The sequence below is a fragment of the Colobus angolensis genome, unplaced genomic scaffold (assembly GCF_000951035.1).
Source record: "Colobus angolensis palliatus isolate OR3802 unplaced genomic scaffold, Cang.pa_1.0 Scaffold5, whole genome shotgun sequence".
In the NCBI taxonomy this organism is placed as follows: Eukaryota; Metazoa; Chordata; class Mammalia; order Primates; family Cercopithecidae; genus Colobus; species Colobus angolensis.
The window spans coordinates 22763567-22768554 of NW_012118487.1; the positions used below are offsets into that span (position 1 = coordinate 22763567).

The 4988-nt window shown below is 45.5% G+C and overlaps 1 protein-coding gene across 3 annotated transcripts in view; it reads left to right on the forward strand.

The window, feature by feature from the left end:
• The first annotated feature begins 572 nt into the window (after positions 1-572).
• The window catches only part of LOC105524417 (tripartite motif-containing protein 60-like), an 8975-nt gene continuing 4559 nt past the window's right edge, over positions 573-4988 (forward strand). Inside the window, exons 1-2 of one of the 3 annotated variants that reach the window (XM_011959674.1) lie at positions 573-712; positions 1422-1545. The gene's annotated coding sequence lies outside the window, so the exon portion shown is untranslated. Of the gene's footprint in view, positions 1115-1421; positions 1546-4988 lie in introns of all 3 variants that reach the window. The other 2 variants (XM_011959676.1, XM_011959675.1) reach the window with 2 other exon arrangements.

Sequence of the window (4988 nt, forward strand, 5' to 3'; positions counted from 1 at the left end):
ACTCCCTTACAATCTGGGAGGGGACGCTATGCTGGTGAAGCTTTTAAAACCAACTTGCAGACTTACTTGGACCCTCAAGTTTACTCATATAAATAAAAAATGATGCCGGGCGCGGTGGCTCAAGCCTGTAATCCCAGCACTTTGGGAGGCCGAGACGGGCGGATCACGAGGTCAGGAGATCGAGACCATCCTGGCTAACACGGTGAAACCCCGTCTCTACTAAAAAATACAAAAAACTAGCTGGGCGAGGTGGCGGGCGCCTGTAGTCCCAGCCACTCGGGAGGCTGAGCCAGGAGAATGGCGTAAACCCGGGAGGCAGAGCTTGCAGTGAGCTGAGATGCGGCCACTGCACTCCAGCCTGGGCGACAGAGCAAGGCTCCGTACCCCCCCCAAAAAAAACAAAAAACAAAAAATGACAAGAATCCGAAAAGACAGCCAAGGGAATTAAATGCCAGTCGGGGTCAACAGGTCCCTGATCACAGAAGACGGTGCACCCAGTTCTCAATCTTCACACGATCCCTGCACCCAGGGTCACAGAGCATGCGCAGGCCCTTCCCGCCCACTCCCGGGGGAACCGCCAACCATCGCGCAGGCTGAGCCCCAGGCAGGAAGTCGCACACTTGGTGGCGTTGGGAGTCTTGAGGCCTTCTTCGCGTGGGCTTGGTGGGTCCTGATCATCCTCTGGCCGGGGTTACTGATCCGTCTGCTCCAGGTGAGCTGGGAAGGCTACAGGAAAGGCCCAGAAGGGCCTCGCCAGGAGGCTTAACTGGGCAGGTGCTTCCTGAACAGTCGCTGTGCCTAAACCTCCGGGTCGCAGCCTGCCCACGACTGGATCTCCTTAGTCTCTGGCGTAGCTCTTGTGAAAAATTCAGGATTGTAGAGTTAGAATGGGGGTGGTGGGCCTGCGTCAGTTAAGCTTTAAATGTTATGATCTGAATTAGGGTTTATGAAGTGGCCATGTTATATCTTCAAAGAGTTAATGTACATGTTTGGAAGTGGGGGTTGGGGAGTTAAGGGAGCGAAGTGGTAGCTGCCATTTGAGAACCCACCAGCCTACATCGCCTGCACCCTCGAACTATGTAAGCATCCTTTAATCCTCACAAGGGTCTTACAGGTACGAAATATCATTTCAACTTTGTAGATGAGGAGCTTAGGTGCAGGCATGTTAAGAATCAGCCAGTATGATGATGGTTGAAACTGAGAGCTTGGAATCCACCACAGGTTTTATTTACTCCTCAAACAAGCTAGAGACACATTCCCACCAAGAAGCTTGCTGCCTAGTGAGGGGTTTTTACAGTTAGGTAAAGAATTGCAGAGTAGCTGTAAAATCACATTATAACTGTGATATGTGACATGATGGGAGCTAGGCAAAAAATTTGGACTAGATCTTATTGGATCTTTATGCTTTGTTTTCCTTAAAGCAGAGGTTCACAAAGTACAGTCCGCAGGCCAGCGTCATCATCTGGGAACTTAGGAAAAAACCAGAAACTGGGTTTGTGGCCCAAGCAATTGCTTACCAAGACCTCCAGGTGATTATAATGCAAGGTAAGGTTTGAGAACTGCTTCCATAAAGTAATAAAAGACCAGTGGAATGTTTTCATTTGGAATATGAAAGGATTATGTTTGTATTTGAAAAGGTCAATTTAGCTACAGACTTAAGAAATTGGAGGCACCATTGTGTGTCTGGGAGAGAGACATAAGTGGTTTAAACTAGGGTGGTGACCATGCCTGCAGAGCTGTTGTGTTCACTTAATGTCCTGATTTTAAATAGTAGAGAAGACTGATTTGTGTGTATGTCTGATTGGGGAAAGGAGGGCACAATGATACCTGGAGTGTGTACCTCTTGTGTCCTTTGTACTGTGCTAGAGTCCTTTTTTGTGCTTGTTTTCTTAAAAGTATATTTTTTCTTCTGATTTTACCATTTTTTCCAATGATTTTCTGCAGTTTACTATGTGACACTGGGCAAGATTTTTTTTTTTTTTTTTGAGACGGAGTCTTGCTGTGTCACCCAGGCTGGAGTACAGTGGCGCTATCTCTGCTCACTGCAAGCTCCGCCTCCCAGGTTCACGCCATTCTCCTGCCTCAGCCTCCTGAGTAGCTGGGACTTAGGCGCCCACCACCACGCCCGGCTGATTTTTTGTATTTTTTTTAGTAGAGACAGGGTTTCACCGTGTTAGCCAGGATGGTCTCTATCTCCTGACCTTGTGATCCGCCCGCCTCGGCCTCCCAAAGTGCTGGGATTACAGGCGTGAGCCACCGCGCCTGGCTTTTTTTTTTTCCTTTTTTTTTTACAGATGGAGTTTTGCTCTTGTCACCCAGGCTGGAGTGCAATGGCACCATCTCAGCGCATTGCAACCTCTGCCCCCGGGTTGGAGCCATTCTCCTGCCTCAGCCTCTCCAGTAGCTGGGACTACAGGCGCGCCACCATGCCCGGCTAATTTTTGTATTTTTAGTAGAGACAGGGTTTCACCGTGTTGTCCAGGCTGGTCTTGAACACCTGACCTAAGGTGATCCACCCACCTTGGCCTCCCAAAGTGCTGGGATTACAAGTGTGAGCCACCACACCCAGCTGGGCAAGATTCTTAAAACTTCTTCAGGCTCAGTTTTTCCAATCTGTGAGCACCTTGTGCAACCTCACTCCCATTCCCATGCACTTTCTGACTTTCTTGTTCTGCTCAACAATACCCATTTGAAAGTATTAAGCAAGTATTGGGAGTTACCATAGCCACATTTAGTGTGGGCAGGTGGGAAGAGTGGTCTGTAAGAGACAGTATTCTTTTTCTTTTCCTATTCTTTCTTTTCCTTTTGTAGAGATGGGATTTTGCCATGTTGCTCAGGCTGGTCTTGAACTCTTGGGCTCAAGTGATCCACCCAGCTTGGCCTCCCAAAGTTCTGGGAATACAGTCCTGAAGCCACCACTCCCAGCCATTATTCTATGTTTTCTGTAGTGTTGAGTTAGAATTTTTCACAAGTTACTCCCATCCCTGAATATACACAGGGCATTGGTTCCAGGGCACCCCGAAGATACCGAAATCCATGAATGCTCAAGACCAGTGGATGCAGGTTCTGCATCCCAGGAATACTGTATTTTCGGTTCTATCTGAAGTTAATTGTGTTAGTGGATGCTGAACTTCCTGATACGGAGGGCTATTTAAAATAAAGAATGTATTTTAAAATTCTAAAACTTTTGAATTACTCCAAAATTAGTACAGGAAAATTTTCTGAAGCATACCACTACTACAGTGAGCCTTTGGAAGTTACTGCCATTACTAATCATTTCAGGACTAGCAACCTTATAAGACATGACAGCTTTTAGGTGAAATGTCATTGTGCTTCTTTTTTGAGATGGAGCCTTGCTCTGTTGCCCAGGCTGGAGTGCAGTGGCACAATCTCTGCTCACTGCAACCTCTGCCTCCTGGGTTCAAGCAATTCTCCTGCCTCAGTCTTCCAAGTAGGTGGAATTACGGGTATGTGCCACCACTGCCAGCTAAGTTTCAGATTTTCAGGAGAGATGAGGTTTTACAATGTTGGCCAGGCTGGTTCTCGAACTTCTGACCTCAAGTGATACGCTGCCTTGGCCTCCCAAAGTACTGGGATTACAGGTGTGAGCCACCACGCCTGGCCCAATGTGCTTTATGTGTAAGTAAATGTAGGTATCTCTATATATGTATTACATATAATACATAAACTATAATATGCTGTAAGTTTGTGGATTCAGCTAAATTTGTATGACCTCTTGAGAGATTTTCTGAGATAGTCCTATAATACTTTTTATTGTACATGTGTTAAATGCCAAGGACTATGACAGGTGTCTTACATAATTTATTCATTTATGCTTAAAACCTGAAATAGTATTATTTCCTACTTTCTGAAAAGTGAAACTCAGAGAAATTAACTTGACCAAGTACATGCAGCTAGCTAAGTGTTTGAATTGGATGAAAACCCAATTCTATTAGGTATTGTTAGCTCTCAGTTTGCATTTTATCTGTTTTCTCCATTGTAGTGTTGGATCAGCAAGCCCATTTTTCCCTGTTAAAATATTTGGGATGCATTATTAAATATGAGCAACTGAACATATCAAATAGGAAAAATGTAAGTTGATTTGATATATAGAGGGATGCATAGGATGCTGTGAGAGCGTAAAGAAGGAGCAGTACAACTTAGTGATTGAGTATCGTGCTAGTGGTTATGCCAGTTAGCGTAATGTTGGATAAGCATGTTCAAATTCTTATAGACTGCACTTTTACAGCTCTAGGCTTTTACAGCTCTAATTGAGGATAATAGCTCTTAACTTACGGAGTTGTTCTGATGGTTTAATTGAACCTGTGACTATATGGAAGATGCTTAGCATAGTGCCTGACATATAATTATCCTTGAGGACATGTCTCTTGGACTGAGTCTCTAGAAGGACCAAAACTTAGTCCTAGGAAAGAAGTGAGGGTAGGGTAATCTAAGCAGAAAGTGGTTTTTGCAGAAGAGGGAAAGCACGATACCTATGTTTGTTTGTTTTCCTTAAGTACTTTGGGGGGACTGTAGCCAGATGAAGATAATGAAATATGAAGGGTTCTGAATGGTGAGCTAAGGGTGAAAAACTGTCCTGACTTGTGGGGAGTTATAAACAGATTGTTATGAGAGGAAACAAAATTTAATTCGTTTGAAAAGTGAAGGCCTGAGGGACAAGTTAAATGATGTCAAGAAGCAATAGGCATGTTGGGCGCGGTGGCTCATGCCTGTAATCCCAGCACTTTGGGAGGCCGAGGTGGGCCGATCAGTTGCGGTCCAGAGTTCAAGACCAGCCTGGACAACATGGCAAAACCCTGTCTCCACTAAAGTTACAAAAATTAGCCGGGTGTGGTGGTGTATGCCTGTAGTTCCAGCTACTCAGGAGGCTGAGGCAGGAGAATCACTTGAACCCTGGAGGCGGAGGCTGCAGTGAACCAAGATCATGCCACTGTACTCCAGCCTGGGCCACAGGCTCCACCAAAAAA